The sequence below is a fragment of the Canis lupus genome, chromosome 17 (assembly GCF_048164855.1).
Source record: "Canis lupus baileyi chromosome 17, mCanLup2.hap1, whole genome shotgun sequence".
Classification (NCBI taxonomy): Eukaryota; Metazoa; Chordata; class Mammalia; order Carnivora; family Canidae; genus Canis; species Canis lupus.
Genome location: NC_132854.1, coordinates 13,440,225 through 13,461,129, shown reverse-complemented (window position 1 = coordinate 13,461,129; position 20,905 = coordinate 13,440,225). Strand labels below are relative to the sequence as shown.

General features: G+C 38.1%; 1 long non-coding RNA gene across 3 annotated transcripts in view; it reads right to left on the bottom strand.

Annotated features, from left to right (window-relative positions):
* LOC140608303 (uncharacterized) overlaps positions 1-20,905 on the bottom strand; it is a 53,502-nt gene that overhangs the window by 17,541 nt on the left and 15,056 nt on the right. The window contains exons 3-5 of one of the 3 annotated variants that reach the window (XR_012010325.1): positions 18,215-18,419; positions 15,918-16,096; positions 15,188-15,468 (exon numbers count right to left, since the gene is read on the bottom strand). This is a non-coding gene — a long non-coding RNA (uncharacterized lncRNA). Of the gene's footprint in view, positions 1-15,187; positions 15,469-15,917; positions 16,097-18,214; positions 18,420-20,905 lie in introns of those variants that run through there. The other 2 variants (XR_012010326.1, XR_012010323.1) reach the window with 2 other exon arrangements.

Genomic DNA, 20,905 nt, shown 5'->3' with positions numbered 1-20,905 from the left:
TGTGTGAGTCAAAAAATATCTTAGGCCTGAGAATGGATGCTCAGATTTGGGAAACAAATGGATACCCCAGACACAGATCCTCTTCCTGAATAAGAACCTAAGATCTATTAAATACATTTTTAAAAAATACAGTGGGTAAAGGATGAGCTATTCCATAAAAAGGGCTGAGATCAGGAAGTTTTTTGGAAGTAAAGATTCATTTAAATACTTGCTTCAGCACTTCATTCACTGATATAAATTCTAACTGCATTAGGGAGACAAGAATTTCAATTAAATCTCTAAAAGAGAAACCTAGAAGAAAATATAGCTAAATATTTATGTAGTTTCTGGATAGGAAGGACTTTTTTTTCTTTTTTTAAAAATTTAAATTCAATTTGCCAACATATAGTATAACACCCAGTGCTCATCGCATCCCAGTGTCCTCCTTAATTCCCATCACCCAGTCACCCCATCACCTCCCCTTCTGCAGCCCTTTGTTTGTTTGGGAAGGACTTTTTTTGGGGGGGGGGGAAGGACTTTTTAAACATAAAAGTTATAGGAATATAATTGCAAAAGAAAAGATCAATAGATTTGACTACATAAAATTTAAACTTATTTGTCAAGAAATCATAACTGCAAGGTGTGTCAAACAGGGCGGGAGGTGGAGCTGATGCCAAATGTGATAGGCAACAAGTTTGTATCTTCAATACAGTGACTAGATTGATCCTCCAATGTAAAGCAACCAGAAAACTGAATAAATTATATAAAAATAATAGTTTAACCCAATACACTGGATATCAGGCAACAAGGGATACCAGTGATCTCCAAGAGATGGGACACAAGCAAGATAAACCTATTTTCCCAAGTTATTGCCTTGGAAGCATTTCTGGGGAGAGGGGTTACAAGGAGAGTCCAGCAGTCTCCCTAAATTGAGAAGACTAAGTTAGGAGTCTAAGGACACCAAGCAGCTAGAATTTGCAGAACAGAACAGCAGAGAAGAGAGCCACTCAGAGAGAAAACTCTGGAGACCCACAGAGGGTCTCCTGATGTATTCAGCAGAATACTAATCAGCACTCAGGCGTAAGGAAACCATCTGAGCCTGGGGAAAGACTCACCATGAAGGATTAGAGGGAATAGGTACTCAACAGTCACACAGCTAGCAAAAACTGTGTTCCCGCCAGCCAGATTGGAAAGCCTCACAGGGCACTGGAGAAGATTCAGGAGAGTCTGGCTATCAGTGGTGGCTCAAAGTTAACCCAATTCCAGTGATTCTCAACCATGGATAATTTTTTTTCCTCCAGGAGACCTTTGCAAAGCCTGTAGATATTTTTTGTTGTCACGATTTAATGGAGGGAGAGGTGCTAGTGTCCAGTGGGTAAAAGGTAGGGATGCCACTAAATATCCTACAAAAAGAAAAGGATTCTCCACTTCAAAATGGCAATAGTGCTAATAATCAGAACTGTCTTGTTGAAATGCTATTTAGGCTCTCCCTAAAAGCAAGACAGAAAGTTTCAGACTATTTCCAAGCTCCATTCGTAACTATGTCCCAGAACAAAGCTCATGAATATTGATAGGAATAAAAAAGGTAAAATTCACAATACCTGGCGTTCAGTAAAGAATTACCAGGCATGAAAAGAAGTAGAAAAATATGATCCATAATGAGGAGAAAATCAGTCTCTTGTAACTGACCCAGAACTAACATAGATATATTTAGCTGACAAGAACATTGAACAGGTATTATAACTGTACTTTTCTGTAAGACAGAAAAAAAAAGACTAAGATTGAACTGCTGGTGATTAAAAATGCAATTTCTGAGATGAAAAACACGCCAGATGGGATTAACAGCAAGACTTTGCAAACAAAAGATGAATAAACTTAAAGAAGTAGCAATAGAAACTACCCAAAAAAGGAACACAGGAAAAAAAAAAAAAAAACAGCCCAAACTTTTAAAAATGAGCATAGTATCAGCAAGCTGTGGAACAATTTTAAGTAGCCTAATATGTGCTTAACTGAAGTCTCCAAAGTGGGAAATAACAGAAAAGAAAACATTAGAAGAGGGGTAGCTGGCTGGCTCAGTCAGTGGAGCATGCAACTCTTGATCTCAAAGTCATGAATTCAAACCCCATACTGGCCATGGACCTACTTAAAAACTATATATGTAGTATAAGAAACAATAGTCAAAATTTTTCTGAAGTTGATATATGATATAAATCCACATGTTCAAAAAGTTCAATGAATTCCAAGCTTAATAAACATTTAAAAAATGACAAGGCGCATCCTAATCAAATTGTTTAAAATAAGCTTAAAAGCAACCAGAGGAAAAGATATGTTAAGGATAGATGAACAAAGAGACCAATGGTAGAAAGTTTCTCATCAAAAACAATGCAAGCAAAAAAAAAAAAAAACCACTGGAGGGACCTCATTAATATACTCCAACCCACCTCCCCACCCCCAAATTCTATTAACCTAGGATTCTATACCCAAGGAGAACACCTTTCAAACATTCTGGTTAAACAGAGACTCTTACATTGAATAGAGACTCATTAAGTCTGAATGAATTTGTCCAGCAGACCCATACAATTTGAAATGCTAAAGGGAGTCCTTCAGGCAGAAGGAAGATGGTAGTGAATAGAAATAGAGATCCACACAAAGGAATGAAGAGAGCTGAGATAGTAAGTGCATGGTGCTCTGTGACTTAGTCTGCAAGCTCTAAAGAGGAGGGTCTCTGTGAACTTCAAAGTCTGTGTTAGGAGCATTGGTCCTAGAGAAACATGTGTGCCAGTACCATTTAAAGTCGGGCTAATTGCTGGCCATTCCAATGCATATGAGAAAAAGGAAATATGGGTGCTACAGGGTGATGTGATGATAGCACCCTTTGAGGAGTACATTTTCCTTCTACAACAGAGGAGTAATAGGTTTTATGCAATGTATCATCCTTGTCTTTACTCAAGAGATATTTTTGGTAACGATCAGAATGAAGGCTTGTCACTTTTTTTTTTAATTTTCAGACTATAACAAGTCAAAAATTTCATGATTCCTCCATGGCCAGCTAATCAAGCTACTCATCTAGGCTGGATAAATTTATTTTTTTAAAGATTTTATTTATTTATTCACGAGAGACACACACAGAGAGAGAGAGAGAGAGAGAGAGAGAGAGGCAGAGAGCAGAGACACAGGCAGAGGGAGAAGCAGGCTCCATGCGGGAGCCCGACGTGGGACTCGATCCCAGGTCTCCAGGATCACGCCCTGGGCTGAAGGCAGCGCTAAACCGCTGAGCCCATAGGCTGGATAAATTTAAAAGCCACACTGTAATTTGATTCATTGTGCATTGATTTGTTCCACAAATAATTTATTCACTTGACAAAGTGAGCACCTGCTATATACTAGACATTATGCCAGTGCTGTAAATACAAGAGTGAATAAGGACATAGTTAGTCTCTGACCTTTCGGTGCTTATTTACCTAAGATTCTAATGATTTCTGACCTTCACAGATTTACTACATCTTTAAAATCACACCAGATGGGTAAAGTATAGAACGTCTTTTAAATGGCTCCGATAAACACATCCTGATTTCCTCAAAATTTCCCACCATCTCAACTTCTTCATGCCTGATGATCCACCACCCCTTTGTCTTCAGGCTTTGTCCCCTGTACTAGCATCCACAGAACAGAGTTGAGGGTAGGGTAGGGAACACAATGTGGGGAAGGAGGAACATCTCAATCTCATACATTTTCACGTTCATCTGTAAGAATGTACCGGTGCCTTCTTTGTTGGGATCAGATTCTGAGGAACAGACATCTAAACTGTGAGACCCTCAGGACATTTGGTTGCTGGAGGTAGGTTGACGGAGGGGAGAGGCCTTGGAGCGGGAAGACTATAAAGAGAGCCTCAGTTCTGTCCAGTGTTGGTTATGTGCCAGGACAGACCAGTAATGGAGCACTAAGTCCACATTTTTCCTAAAGTTAGTCCCAAATGCTCCATGCCTAGCTAGCAGACACTTCTATCTCCTGTCACTCTCTCTTGTTTAGTTTTTGGCTATCCCCATCAATAGCAAGGTTCTTGAGGGTGTTAGCTCTGCTTTCTCACATCTTTACAGAAGGCAGCTTGGCAAAGTGCAAAGAACAATGAGGTGATTTAAAGTCGCCCCCTGTCATTTAGTGTGCAGCTTTGGTAAGCCTTCTGTCAAGTGTAAATCCTTCTTTGCCAGGTTATTATGGGAAACCAATGACTTGATAAATGTAAAGTGTCTTATAAGTTCCCAAGAAGCTTACCACTACTTTTTCCATATAATAAAAACAGTAATATTGAGCATTCTGTGTATAATGCCAGGTACTCTTACAAATGCTTTATAAATAAAAGCAACCCTTTAAGGTTGATAGCATTGTTATCCTCATTTTCAGATGAGAAAACTGAAAAAGGGGTTGAATACATTGCCCACTGAAGGTCCTACAGTGAGTCAATGGCAGAAGAGGGACTTCTTTATTTACTACTTTTCTTTGATTTTCTTTTGTGCCTAGCAGAGTGTATTACACACAAAGCATGTAGTAAATATTGATTATGTAATTAAGCCTGCTTATACTGTTCGTAGGGAAACAACTATCTTTCCCTTTGTGAGCTCCTCCACCGTAATGGGATTTTACTGCATATTTATGTTTAAAGAACATAACATACCCCAGGGTTTACCAGAAGTCCTATAATTCTATAGGACTATAATTTATATTCTGTGTAACAGGGTATTACCATACTTAAGGTCAAGCAACATTAACGCTTTTCTTTCAAATTGCCCACCCTTTGTCACTGGTTGTGAATAAGTCTCCTCCCTGGTAGTTAGTATTTAAAACCTCTCATCTGATTTTCTGTCACCTGAGAATCTCAACCTGGAAATAGTTGAGGGCGGTAGACTCATGGCATGATGTCTGTATCGACCTCCTTGCATCTCAGTCTAAGGCCAGTTCGTGATGGCCCTGAGGCACTTTATTCACTACAATGACAACACTGCTCCTTCCGGGTTTTCTCTCCCCTTCGTCCTTGAATACAGATTTGTGGTTTCCAAGTTGCAATATTTACCACAATCCTAAAAGATATTTATTGTTTTTATCTGCAGGTAAAGGCTCTGGAGCAAAGAAGCCAAATATAAAATGTGTTTCTTTGCAGGCTCGACTTCAAAACGAACACAAATCCAGTTTGTTTCTCCTGTTTCTCCTGTCTTCCCATGACAGCTCCTGTGACTTGTTTAAAACAATCTTACTGTCCTCCCTAAAATAACACTCCCCAAAATTAGAACTTCAGAGTTCATATTTTACATATGAGGAATCAGATGTCCAGGGAGGAGGATGTGGCTTTTCCAGGATCATAGGCCTATTCGCAGCAGAGGTTGGCGAGATTCCAGATGTTCTGAATTCCCAGTGAACCATGCTGTGTTACCTCAAAGAGCTCACTTGGTCCTAACTTGGTAACCATGATCCCCATGTGTCTGGTGGACCCAGGTCTTAAGGAAGCAATCCTAAAATGCTGGTGGGAGCATTCCCTCTCCAAGGATTGCAGGTGACCCCAAGGGGATGAAGAGGGGCTTGTCAAAATTCTGGTTCCTGGTCCCCTGACATTTTCAGTCATTTCTATGTATTAAAAATTTGAAAATTACACAGACTCAAGAGCTTAAAATCTCTACCAACAAATGAGACCTTCCGAGCAATGAGAATGCTGCAAAAACAGGGGCAGAGCATTATCCTATTTGTGTCAGGTTGGGGATATTTTCTCACTCATCATTGGCCAAGGAAGTTTGGTCGCCTCTTGCCTTTCTGGTTTTCATTTTGAAAATATCATATCAGATTAAATTAAAGGTATCACCAGCCTCGTGTTTTGCTTGGTACTTAAAGCTACCTGGGAGGACCTCTGGACATCACACTGAGTGTTTGGACCATGAGCTCTGCCTGGTTTGATCCCCTGCACTCTGGCTTCTTGTAAGAAATGATTGTTTGTGTCAAGTCTTACAGCATCAGCCCTGGAGTGCCAGTAAGTGCAGCCCCACCAAGCCAAGCATACATCTGTCTCATCAGTTCTCATATTCATGCCAGAAAATTCTCAGCTATGCCCGAAATTCCCAAGAAGTTTCAGTGTTCTTGGAGCATCTGAAGTGGAGGGAGCAAACCCAAAATAAAAAAACACTGGCGACCGATGAGCCAAGTGAAGAGCTTGTGTGTTTGAGGGCACTGATAAATCTCTCCCTCTGACATCCTCACTATCACCCTCATCTACACCTGCAGATGCTGCATCCTGCTGGTGCATTTGATTGAATCTGTGGAGCAGACAGCTGGCACCAGCTCCATTGTGAAGGGGATGGTGGAGTGGGTGGGAGGGAGGGGGAGATTCATCAAGAGAAGGAAGAGAAGGACCTTATCTGCTTTCCCAGGCTTTTACCTCCTGGCTTTAGGGCCATCCCTTCTGTTCTGCTCCACAGGTTTCTGTTTTAAATTAGCACTAAATGAAACAGAATTAAAATATGATGAAGTAGCCTTTGGGTGACTCTGCTTTGCATTTAAATCCTTGAAAAACATTGCAATTCCAAATTCTGAGTGACTTTCTAGTTCAAGGAATAACTTGACTTTGAGGATAAGAGTGGTTTTTATGACTTCCTTTAAGGAAAGAAGAAAGAATTGTTAAATTTAACAAGAAAGAACGTGAAGAGTTGAAGAGGAAAGTCTACTTCAGCCACATAGCCACTGGTACCTTACCTCTGAGTCCATTTATGAAAAGGGAGGAATCTGGAGTATAGATTTGACCTTTCTTAAGAGTTGAAGAAGATTAGCAATATAGTTGTAGTCTTTAGACTGGGCCTATCTGATACCTGCCAACTCTATGATAGGTGACCATAAGACCAGTTCAGATTGGATGTGCTACCAAAAGAGTTTTTGAGATTAAAAAAACACCCTACCCAATTCCCTCATCTACCCCTCCAATCATCTTTACCGAAGCTCACAAATGTTAGGTGTCTTATCCAACATTGTCCTGCTGGGTGGCAGTAAACCAACTGCCACCACTAGCCAACACTTGGTGGTCTGTCTGTCAATTCTGTTACACTGTCTACCACAAAGTTCAAGGCTCCCACGTTGAAAAACCAAAGCCACTAAGATAAAGCCTCAAGAACCCTAAGAATTGTAGACTCCATGATCTGAATGATATAAACAAGTCTCTTGACTCTTGACAGCTGATAGATTCATTATAAAGTCTTGGGTTTAGAAACATTCCTTCTAAGGTGATCATTCTTCTTGAAAATGTACCCTTCTTTGCACAGGTTGACTGTGCACACAGGCACATTTTTGTCATAGGAATATCATAGGAAGCCTCACTCCTTCCAAAGAGTTATGAAGCCATAATCCAGGAGGATGCTTACATGAGGAAAATCCTCAAATTTTAACAGCACTTCGAAGAGAAAGAGAAAGGCCACTGCTGATTACAGTTACTGAGGAATTAAGTCCTGTGTCTGTTAGCAGACAGGGAAGGGTATCTTGGATTCTCAGAGAACAATAGTGGGGGAGGGAATCCCTTCTATACAGTAGGTGTTCAGAAAGGCAATTCTCTTGGGAAGACTTACGAAGCAGGAACATTCAGTATCACTGATGCCAGGGAGGAGGTCAGTGATTGGCTACAAATGTAGCATGAGGTCTCAAGCTCAACTGAACAGTCACACAACTGAGCACATCTGAAAAACAAAGTTTACACCCAAAAGGAAAATAGATTAAGGGGCATGATAGACTATAAAAGAATGAATAAATATAAATAATGAAAAAATTTTCATCCTTAGACAATAAGTAAAAGATATATTGTTTGTATCAAATTGAAAAACAACTTTTTAAAAAGATTTTGTTTATTTATTTGAGAGAGGGAAAGAGAGCATAAGTGGGGTAGAGCAGAGAGAGAGGGAGAAGCAGGCTCCCAGCTGAACGAGGAGCCCAACGTTCTCCTTCAGCTGAGGAGCCCAGCTCATGACCTGAGCTGAAGGCAGATGTTTTACCAACTGAGCCACCCAGGCACCCCAATTTTTAAATTATAATTTTCAGGGTGCCTGGGTGGCTCCGTTGGTTAAGTGTCTTGGGTCTTGATTTTAACTCAGGTCATGATCTCAGGGTCATGGGATGGAGCCCAGTGATTCTTGAGATTTTGTCTCCATCTCCCTCTGCCCTTCTCCCCCTACTTCATGCATGCACTTGAGAGCTCTCTTACTCTCAAATAAATAAATAAATAAATAAATAAATAAATAAATATTTTTAAGAAATAAATAAATTACAATTCTTTGTCTACAGTTTTCTTATTTCATTCTGGCAGTAGGGGGAACCTCAGTGGCTCAATTGGTTAAGCATCTGCCTTTGGGTCAGGTCATGATCTTAGGATCCTGGGATCAAGCCCTGCATCAGCTCCCTGTTCAGTAGGGAGTGTACTTCTGCCTCTCCCACTCCCCCTGCTTGTGCTCTCTTTCTCTGTCTCTCTCTCTCAAATAAATAAATATTAAAAAAAAAAAGAAAGCAACTGTAAGTATTATGGGCCTTAAATATATTCATGTTCTTTAATTTGGAGATTTAATCATCTCTGGAAATTTCCCATAATGAAACAATGAGTATACACAAAGATTAATATATAAGCATGTTATTGATATATTTATAACAGTCCAATAATAAGCAATTGTCTAATAGAAGACAATTTGTTGAATATTTAGCAATATTCAGTTGCCTAAGTGAATCAGTGAAACTATGAATATCAAGCAACCTTAAAAATGTGTGAAGAATAACTACCTTTGATTGTGCCCTTACTCTGTGATAAATTGGTTTGGAGAATGTGACAAAAGAATTTAGCTGTACTGGGGCACCTGGGTGGCTCAGTCAGGTAAGCATCTGCCTTCAGTTCAGGTCATGATCTCAGGGTCCTAGGATGGAGCCCTGCATCAGGCACCCCACAGGGAGCCTGCTTCTCTCCCTCTGCCTGTGTATCTGCTTTTCTCTCTATGTCTCCCATGAATGAATGAATGAATGAATAAATAAATAAATAAATAAATAAATAAATAAATAAATAAATAAAATCTCTAAAAAAAAATCTAGCCATATTATAGATGTGGAAAATTTCACTGAAGGTAGAATGAGAATAGGGTGCTGGCCTAAATAACACTGGAAATGAAGAGTCTATAAGACAAAGGGCAAAAGAAACTGTACCTAAGCCCATCTAGCTGATAAAGGTCTTTCCCACAAGAGTATGGATTAGCAATTCTGAAACCATTACACATGTGCACAGTAATTTAATAATTAAGCAAATGTCAGATAATGATGGGAGTGAAGCTTCTCATTATTAGAGTGAGAGATTACAAATAAGCAAAGGAAGAAGTTTAGATTGATCCATGTGATAATGGATTGAGCTGAAGACAGCAGTATAAACTCCTATCTAGCTTAATACAGATACAGATGGTTACATATAGAAATATTTGTCTGTTAGATAAGGGGATCTAGAAACTAAGACATGCCAATAGCAACAAGCACACCCAGCATCCAGTTCATTGTTTCTAGGACCGTCTCTGTAAAAGGAACCAGGGCTCATTGGAGAAATGACTGATTCTAGAACTGGGGCAAGAAACATACAGGAAGAGCCTAGAGCATCTCATTACTCCAGAAGGTAAGGTAGGGCTAAAACAAGTGAATAAACAACAACTTTCCAATGATGGAGGAATGCCAAAGGGACACAGGAGACAACTAAAAGACCTCCCAGTGCTCAAAGCTGGCACAATTAGAGCAACAATATAAATATAGTATTGGATTATAAACCAACATATAATATTGATATAATATTATCAGCATTATAATGTGAACTACTAAATATTGAATCCATACTGATATAAATAAATGATTGAATAAATAAATAAATGTGGGACAAGAAACTAATCTCCCATGCAGAAGTATTCCAAATAATTTATGCAGATAACTCAATTCTCAAAGAGGTGAAGCCATTAAATGTGGATTACAAAAACTGAATTCTTTCCAGAGAGTACAGTACACAAAAGCAGAGGAAAAAAGAGTAACTTTACAGCAGAAAAACCTGTTAAACACTACTCAGCCAGGTGATGAAGGTCAACATCAAAAGTTAGGTCATGTTGATTGTATGTACCCTTGATATAATGTGACGATGACAACACCTATTTCTGTGGTTTTCCTCCCCAGAATCCAGAACCACAGTATAAACATGAGAAAAACATGAGATGAATCCCAACTGAGTGGCATTCTACAATATATTTGACAAGTATTTTTGTTTCTCAAAACTGTCAATGTTGTCAAATACAAGGAAAGTCTGAGAAACTGTCAAAATCAATAGCAACCTAAGGAAACACGACCACTAAATGTAATGTAGCATCCTGGATGTGCTCCTGGGTCAGTAAAATGACATTAAGGTAAAATGGAGGAAATAGCAATAAAGTATGGATTTTAGTTAATAATATATCAATACTGGCTCATTTGTAGCAAACGTATATACTCATCTAAGATGTTAATATAGGCACACCTGGATGGCTCAGTGGTTGAGCGTCTGCCTTCGGCCTGGGGTGTGATCCCTGAGTCCTGGGATGGAGTCCCACAACGGGCTCCCCTGCAGGGAGCCTGATTTTCCATCTGCCTGTGTCTCTGCCTCTCTCTGTGTCTCTCACAAATAAATAAATAAATAAATAAATAAATAAATAAATAAATAAATAAATAAAATCTTAAATAAATATATAATGTTAATAATAGAGAAAAATGGCTTCCAGGTATATGGGAGATCTCTGTACCTTCTATCCAACAATCCTGTAAATCTAAAACTGTTCTAAAATAAAAAGACTATTAGGGTACCTGAGTGGCTCAGTTGGTTAAGTGTCTGACTTTTGATTTCAGCTCAGGTCATGATCTCAGAGTCATGAGTTGGAGTCCTGCATCGAGCTCCATGCTCAGCAGGATATCTGCTTGTCCCTCTCCCTCTGCCCTTCCCCCCACCTGCACATACTCTCTCTCTCTCAAACAAATAAATAAAATCTTTTAAAAAAATAAAATAGAAAGCTTATTAACAGGAGCAACAACAAAAGCTAATTATCAGTGCTAGGTAATGTTCAGGAAGGGATGGTTAATGGGCATTTAATCTGCTCTCCCATTGCACACTTGGTTGAAATCCTTTATAGGAGTCATATTCAGGTTGGAACAGGTGCCCTTCATAAACCTAACCATAAATTTGTCTGGTCTCAATGTTACAGCTTCACTAGGATTCCTGGAAGCTGAGAAAGTTTGTTCTGACCCTGCCCTTCTTTATTATTTCAATCTACATTACAATCATATGGCGCTTGAAAATATGAGATACTTCAACTGCCCATTTCTCCACTGTGCTCCTCCCATACCTCCAGAGTTTTAGTAATATACCTGAACCACCTCATTACTTCAGTGTAACCAAGAGGAAATTAGTACTAAAGCCACATTAATTATTAATTGAGGATCTTTTATCAAATGGAAAATGGGAATTACCAGGTACTTATCTGTACCTTAATAGAGTAACTCTAACTATTGTGAAAACAGCCTCTGTGGATCTCAGGACTGCCCCTCCCCTTTCCCCCATCCTGCATTTCCGTGACTGATTCTTCACCACAGGATCTCAGATGAAAGAATTAAGTGTGGTAACAACAATATTGAAAGTGACAATGAAAACACATAACATTCATTGAGGGCTTACTATGTGCCAGGTACTGTTCTATTTGGTTTTTTTGTTTTTGTTTGTTTTTGTTTGTTTGTTTTTGTTTTTGTTTTTAAGCAATCTCTCTATACCCAACAGAACTCAAACTCACAACCCGAAAGTCAAGAGTCACATGCTCTACCAACTGAGCTGGCCTGACGCCCCTGGTTATTTGTTTTTTAACTAAGAATAAGCTGCATCCAGAAGAGTGCAAGCAAGCAAAACTACTTGCTCCTGCCCATGACTCAGTTATGCTATTCCAGCACACTCCTACATAATTAATTATTAGTCAAATAACAATGTTCAAGTCACTCTCAGGTATGAACAAACATCCCCACTTTGATACATTAAAAAGTCCAGTCCAATTTTATATCAAAGTTTCAATCTCTCAGTTTGAAGCTTCTCCTCCGACCAAAGCTCAGGCTTGACTCAAACTGAAGAAACTATCTATGGAAAAAGGAGGATGAAGCATGAGCTTCTTCCATTCTGATTTCTTCTTCTTCATTCACCATCTGCCTCTAACTATGGTTGCCCAACAATCCCAGGGCCTAGGAAGGAGCAGATAAGGCTTTACCTGACTAGTACTGATATAACCTGGTTCTGGTATTTTCGTGGGGGTGGCCTATCCCCAAATGCTTGCTCTTATCGAGCACTTTGAGATTCCTCCAATAGGAACTTACTATTGACAGTACCTGACTAGCCTCTTGGAGTTCCTCCTGCTTGTAGCAGAATATCATAACTTAGCACCTACTTATAGCAGACTATTCCACAGGATTCTCTCCATTACAATCATGTAGCTCTATCTGGCAGATCTCTAGAATGGGGCCCTTTCAAGATGACTAAAAGAAAACCTGCTTACTTTCCATGGGGTCCACTCCACCTTGTGGAAAACACTGTCTCATTTCTCACCTTTGGTGAAAGCCACCCTCCTCCACTGCAGCCTGTGCTCCCTTCTTAACCATCAGAAGCAGATCTGAGCGTTTAAGACTTTGCTCTTCTCCACTAATCCTCCCTCTCCTATGTTCAATCTTGGAGGTGGAAAGTGCAGCTACAAAGTGTGGGAGAAAGTAGAAAGAAGAGAGGAGGAAGCAAAGGAACCAAATACGTCCTCACTTCATCTTCCCTATAATAGATTTCTAAGTATGTGTCAAGTGGGGAATAGAGTAACATTTGTGTTTAACGAGTTCTTGAAGTTTTGACATCAGACAGATTGGGCTCAATATTTTACTTTGTGAAAATAAAACTGAACCACAAAGAGATACCACCTCACACCATATGGAAGATTACTATTTTTTTTAAATCCAGAAAATAACAAGTGTTGGCAAAGATGTGGAGAAATTGGAACCCCATGCACTGTGGCTGAGAATGTAAAATGGTGTCGCCACTATAAAGAACAGAATGGAAGTTCCTCAAAAAAACAAAAAAAAATGGAATTATAATATGATTCAGGAATTACACTTCTGGGGATGTACCCAAAAGACCTGAAAGCAGGGTCTTGAAGAGATTATTTGTGTGGCCACGTTCATAACAACATTATTCACAATCGCCAAAAGCATGAAGCAACTCAAATGTCCATCATGAATAGATAAACAAAATGTAGTGTATACATACCATGGGATATTATTCAGGTTTTAGAAAGAAGGAAATTTGGGTACATGCTATAACATGGATGAAATAAGGACTTGCAAAGTGAAATAAGTCAATCACAAAATGACAAATACTGTATAATTCCACTTATATGAGAGTAGTTAAATGTGTAGAGACAGAAAATAGAATGGTGGTCGCCAGGAACCAGGGGGAAGGGGAATGGGGAGTAATTGTTTAATGGGTACAGAGCATCAGTTCTGTAAGATTAAAAGAGTTCTGGAGATGCATGGTGCTGATGGCCACACAGCAATATGAATGTACTTAATACTACTGAATTGTACACTTAAAAACCGTCAAGACGATGAATTGCATATTATGTATATTTCACCACATTAAAACATTTTAAGAACTGAAAATGCAGCCCTACTAAAATAATAAAATTGTGATTAACCAAAAAACTCTGATATATTAATATATGAAAATAAAGCATTTAAACAACTAGGGAAGCAATGAGATCAGCTCTAGGGGAGACTCAACATAGAGCTATTGAAAGGCAGTAGTAAGAGAGGGGGGTAAATCTTCTTCATTATTTACTCCCACATTAAGTACAGCCTGTTCCAAGGCCTAATTACTTGCACTAATTTTTCCCTCACACCAGTTTTATGAGATAGAGTAGAACGATAAATTTTCTGGAGAAATAAACTGTTCTTAAATGATACATTCTGACCTGCCATTAAAGGAAACCCATTTTACTTGGTATTATCTGTATAGATCTTTGGGAGACCAAGCCTCCCTTCTAGTGACTGTTGAAGTAGAATTCAAAATGGTGTGAGGGACACCTGGGTGGCTCAGTGGTTGAGTGTCTGCCTTTGGCTCAGGGCATGATCCCAGAATCCCGGAATCGAGTCGCTTATCAGGCTCCCTGCATGGAGTCTGCTTCTCCTTCTGCCTCTGTCTCTGCCTCTCTCTCTGTGTGTGTCTCGCGTGAATAAATAAATAATTTTTTTTAAATGGTGCGTTTCAAGTGGAGGAGATATTCTGGGGGAGCTCCCAATAAGGTATCTGAAAGTAATCAATCAGTCTTAAGGTGGAAATGAGATGGAAGAAATTGATCATTGAACATTCATCACCCAAAATCTACCTCCTTCTGGAGGAAAATGGGTTTAGATACCAATTGGCTTATAAATCCAATGAAGCTCCAGGTATAATGGGCTGCCTTAGGTCCTGACACTGGATAGAGTAACCACTCATCCATTGTGTCCTTATGGCAATGGATTAATTTTTGTTTTCCATGTCCACTGTGTCAAATCCTGAGACTGTCTTTGGCCTGCTTTATCAAATTATAGCTGTTATCCTAGTCATGCCTCTTACAATCTATATGGAGTAATTTGTAGGATTAAGTCAGCAGGATTCATTGCCGTTGTTTCTATTTCTGGTTTCTATTTACTAGCATTTTTAGGAACTGGAGAGCTAAAAAGTTTTTATTTCAATCACCCCTTTCTGGAAATTCTTGCCAAAAGACACTTAAGCTTCTAATATTCCCTATTTAGACAAGAGGTTCACTTCAAATGGCAAAAAGAGTCTTTTTCTTCCATTAAATCCAGAAAATACTGAAGTCTTCCTATTTTTTCTTGAGTATTGATTCAACTGTTAAGGAGTCATAGGGAATATCAAGATCTTCGAAAACAGAACCAGGAAATTGAAATGGAAGCAAACAATCGATGGGTATTAAGCTGGTTACTTTGTACTCTGTGGAATATAAATGCAAAGTCTTTGTCAATCTGTCCTTATAAAGAGAGTGAAACTGGTCACATTGAGGATTTTAGCTATCTATTGCTGTGTAACAAATTATCCAAAAACTTCCCATCTTAAAACAATAAGCATTTATTATTGCATGGTTTCTGTGCATCAGGAATTCAAGTGTGGCTTAGCTAAATGGTTCTGGCTCAAAGGCTCTCATAAAGTCACAGTCAAGATATTGGCTAGGGCTGCAGTCATCTCAAGACTCAATTTGGGCTGGAGAACCTACTTCCAAGACGGTGCACTCTCATGGCTATTGAAAGCGTTAGTTCCTTGATGTTGTCAGGAGAACATGTCACATGAACATTGTATGGGACAATACAAGTGTCTTCACAATATGGCAGCTGGCTTCCCCTGAGAGTGAGTGATCCAAGAGAGATCTAGAAAAAAGCCACAATAATTTTTCTTACCTAGACTTGGAATCGAAATACCATCACTTCCACCATATCGTATTCCTTAGAAGCAAATATAAGTGCAGCCTACACTCAAGAGGAAGAAAATTAAGCTCCATCCCTTGAAGGGAGGAGTATCAAGGAATTTATATACATGTTTAAAACTACCACATTAAGATTTGGCAATGCAGTTATTGTTTTGAATGTTTGTTTTGCACTTATGCTCACAGTAAACAGAAGTATCTTCAAGTGAAATAAATACAGGGGCCAATTACAGAGAATAATTTTAATAAAATCTGTGATACTCTTTATTATCAGTCACAAAAAGCAAAAGATTTTTCTCCTTTGAACGATAAGAAACAGAAAGTCCTGAAAACCTACACTCCAAAACTCTAGGTAAGCATCAAAATATTTTAAGATAAAAATTATTGAGGTACCTGGGTGGCTCAGTCGGTTCAGCATCTGACTCTTGATTTTGGCTCAGGTCCTGATCTCAGGGTCCTAGGATCCAGCACCACATAGGCTCTGTGCTCAGTGGGAGTCTGTTTGCTTCCCTCTCCCTCTGCCCCTCCACTTGTTCACTCTCTTTGTCTCTCTCTCAAATAAATAAATAAACCTTTTTTAAAAAATAAAAATATATAAAATAAAATACTCTTTCAATATCATTCTCTTTGTCCAGCACAAAAATTATTTTAATGGAACAGCATCAAATAAAGGAAGTGTTTATGTTTTTACAGAGTTACATGCCTGGATTCAAAATGACTCAGGTCCAATCTTATTTCCTCCTTAATAACAATAGTTTAATCAAGGAAGTAATTCTTGATGAAAATTTAATACCCAAACTTCTATAAAAAATTACCACAAACTTCTCACTTAATCAACTAGCATTCATGGTGTAAATTAACATTCCTGGTATAAAACTTTCAAGTTCTATCTAAGGTTGATTATACAAGGCAAACCAGAATTCATTCACATTAAATTGGCTTCAGTTTACTTCAGTAGCATGGAATTTCTTCCACGTGTTATTTATATTATTTTCCTTTTATATAATGCCTTTTAAAAATCACATGAGGAATGAACATTTGAAGCATTGTTAAGGATGTCAGAAAAACTTCTTTGGAGATATTCCATATGCAATTTTGAGATTATCTGATAGTTTTTTAGACAACACATCCAGAAATAATTATTTTAATGCCCTCTTTCTTTCTCAGTAAGATCAAAATATTGGTCATTATACTGCCCTTGAAATTGTCTTAGTTAATCAAAACTATCATCAGTACATTGCAAAAGGTTGTCATAAAGCCCATCTGTCTTTACAATTCCAAAGTTGAACTTCCAGTTTAAAGAGAGTAAAGTCAAAATATTTTCTTATCTTCTTGGGAATCACTGGAAAGCCACAGGAAGAATAAGAGAGAAAAAAAATTCACACTCCATTTGTAATGAAACCAGGCAAGAGAAAACTACACCATCAAATAGAAGGAAATGTGGCCAAAGGCAGAGCCAAGTAGGAATACGTATTCAACAATAAGCAAAGGACCATGAAGATGAAAAGGTGGAAGAAGAGGAGCGGGTCACCATTTTAATTTTTACAGTTTTAAACAAGATAGGATTTGGGGGCAATTAGCACTCACTGAGAATAAGGCAGGCACTCTGAACAGAAGATACAGCAGTTTTTAATATTTATACACCAAAAAACATGGAACAAATGTCCATAATCCAAGTCTCTCTAAAACTTCATGAGTTTTCTAAATATTTGATCCTTATTGTGTTGTTAGCCAGGCTCATATTTCTTTTTCAGATATCCTTCTCTCCCCAGAATTAATTATATGTACTTTGGGAAAAGCAAAGATAATATCCACAGACTTTAGGAGCCGTTTTATGCAAATGAAAGGATCTACTGTGACTCCTTTAATGGAAGCCCTAGGTTCTGACATATAATAGCTAGACGTTCTTTTAAGAGGGAATTTTTAAATTTCCAACCAATAGAGGCTTTTTCATTTCAGTCTTTATTTTAATTATGTACTAGCATTATTACATTGTGATAAGTGTAGGTTTCTGTATTCTGTGTCCTTTTTAGAAGTTAATGAATTGCCAAAAGCGCTGTCAGCCAGGCTTAATTCTATAACCATTTAAAATATAAGAGTTTGTTTTCTCCAACGTTCTACTGGCAGGAAGCAGACTGAGGTAGCATGTTCTTCATTTCTGCTTCAGAAGTGGCTAAGGAACATGATGATCAAGAAAGAACTTTCCAGAGAGTAGAGTCAAGAGCCATAGAGAACAACAAAATGGGAATCCATTCCCAGGGAGTAAAGTGCAGGCTAATAAAGGCAAATACTCTACTCCCAGGGTAAAGAAGCCAGGCAATATTGCCCACAGGATTTGAGTATTGCTACGAATCAATGACAGTCATGTACCTTCTCTTCATCCCCATTCTGAATGCATATACTTGTGTAAATTAACCTGTCTCTGTTCCATCACTGCATGCCAGGTGAGTAAGGGGAAATAATTGTCTTTAAATTCACTGTTCTCTCAGTCAAGAGCAACCAAATGCAAAATGAATATAAATGAAATCCCAGATGTCATAAATGGATGAGACTTTGGCATGCCTTCTGTAAGAGTAAGTGTATTTTGCATGTAAAAAAAAATAGATCAAAGAGTAGATGGACTGTGGTAGGAGAAATTGTTGTCGTCCATTCTTATGCCCACTCAATCATAGAATTATATAGCCACTTACTTTGTCATGTGACTTTTTAGTAACACCAACTATAGTAGGCAGAGCTCTTCTACATCATTGGTGTTGGCTTTGGCCATATGGCTTGTACTGGTTGATGAAACATAGGTTTAAATGACAGCATACAAGTACTTCACTGAATAACTCAAGAGGCATCATCTGCTTCCGTGGGTCCATCCGTCTTGGGCAGCATGGTCCCAGGAAGCCACTGGACCAGAGAAGATGAGAAACACATGGAGCAAATTGAACCCAAACTGCAGCCTGGAACCTGGAACCCAGATACTAAGGTCCAGTCTAGCTTACCTGAGCTGCAGCTAACCTGTAGATCCAAAAGCAAAAATAAATGTTGTTTTAAGCCACTGTGATTTGAAGTGGTTTGTTACATAGCAACAGACCACAGGACAAGTGGAAGAAACCACAAATACGTAAAACTTCTTTAAAAGAGTAAGAACTATAACTACAGAAAATTACAATAATTGTATAAGCTTTTTGACCAACTATGTACAAATAAATTTGCACGGTGAAATTTGAAAAATTAGATAAAATGCATCATTTCCTAGAAAAGTACATTTACCTAAACCAGCTCTAGGCAAGATAGTAAATCTTAACAGATCAGTTTCTATAGAAGAAATAGGAAAAACTGTCAAATACCATTCTCTCACCAACTTCCCATTAAAAAAGTAATGGACTCAGGTGGTTTCACAGGGGAATTCTAAGAAGTCTTTAAATAACACATACATCCAACATTATTTAAACTCTTTTAGAGCATGAGAAAGGCAGGAAAACTTCTAAATACGTTTTAATGAAGTAATATGGATACCAAAATCCAGAAAAGACTTAAAAAGTCAAGCACAGATCAAACTGATGTATGAATATTACTTAAAAATTCATAAAATATTAGCAAATAATATCTGCTTGGAATTAGGTAACACATCTGACCTAGTAGAGTTTATTCCAGAAATTCAAAATGTATTGATACAGAAGAAATTTATTAACATGTTTCACCACATCATATTCCAAGAATAAAAATTATATTATTATTTCTGTGAAAAGGGATTACACCAAATTACCCACCTACCAGCAGTGTATAGGAGACTTTATTGACTCACATATATTTGGTATTATCAAACTTCTTAATTTCACTGTAGGCTGCACTTATTTTAATCCAGAAGAAATAACATTAATTAGACACTATGTGCCAGTCAGTTTCACACATACAATCTCATTTTAACCCTATAATATTAGCATCTTCATGTTATAGATGAATTTGCCCAAAACCACAAAGCCCAAAACCCCAATTGGCAGCCCTTCCTCCCGATCTAGTAGAATAGTCATATCAATGGTTATGGAGGGCACACAGAGGAAAGTAAACAGATCCTCCCAGTGTTCCACCAGGACACACACAAAATGTGGGGTTTTTTTTTTTTTTTGTAAAAAACAAAAACTGGAAACAGATGACTAAACAAATTGTGCTATATTCAGACAACTGGTTATATTACACAGTTAAAAAAATAGAGTGAACTAGTGAGACATGCAACAACTTGGAGGAACTTCAGAATAATTACACTATGTAAAAGCAGTCAAGTAAAAATTTCTAGCAGATGCAAACTCCAATGACAGTGGCAGATCAGTGACCACCTAAAGGTGGAAAGGCATGAGAGGGAGGAACCAGGGAAGAGCATGGCAAAACTGGGGGGTGATGAATGGGTTCATTATCTTGGTTTGATGGTTTCATACGTGAATGCATATGCCAAAACAAATCAAATTTTACAATTTAAATACATGTCATTTTTTTTCCTAATCTAACTCAATAAAACTTCTAAAAAATAAAGATATTTTCACAATGCAGTCCACAGCAAATCTCCTAAGAGATTTTTCTGACTGCAGTCACCATTTTGCTAGTCTACCAGTGAGTACTCAACATTTCTATTCATTTGACTTTTTACATTCATCGTGTTGCTGATTATCATTTTATTAGGTATGTTTCTCGGTTACCACCTCATGAACAGAATCAGGACCCTGTTTTTCCTTCAGCCCCTAGAACAGTTCTGTGCGTATAGTAAGCCCTCAGTAAATGTTCTGGTGAAACACTTATTATTTCTCTAGAGAAAAAGATTTTGTGTTGTGTTCCAGAAGACAAATTATGGGACTTCTTCCAACACTTGATCGAGTTGATAGAAACAAATTCTTAATTTATACTTAAGCAGCACATGGCCAAACACAGCAATTTCCAACGTGAAAGATATTTCTTAATCCAAAAACTGCAATAAATCATGTGTGACAGAATCAGTGTGTTTGGCCAAGGATCAGAGGAATTCACATCATAACCAACACAATTAACCAATGCTGCCAAAGTAAATATCTCAAAAGAAGCTAATTTGTAATTGTTCTTATTTATTCATTTATTTACATCTCACTCATTTCAAAATGCATATGAGCAGAATAAAGTGAAAAGTGATAGAAAAAGTTCATGTGTTCCAAATTAATTTGGTATCTCAGCCTCAGAGAATCCAAGTTTTAAATTAAGGCTTTTATTTTATCCTATACAATATCACTAAGTAATTATTATTACATTATTATTAATTATTATTACATCACACAAGACAGCAGCATAGAGAAGGTGGTACTTTGCAGCAAATTCTATACTTCTAGTTGAAAGATGGATATTGGCTGCGATCACCACCACTTCTCCAC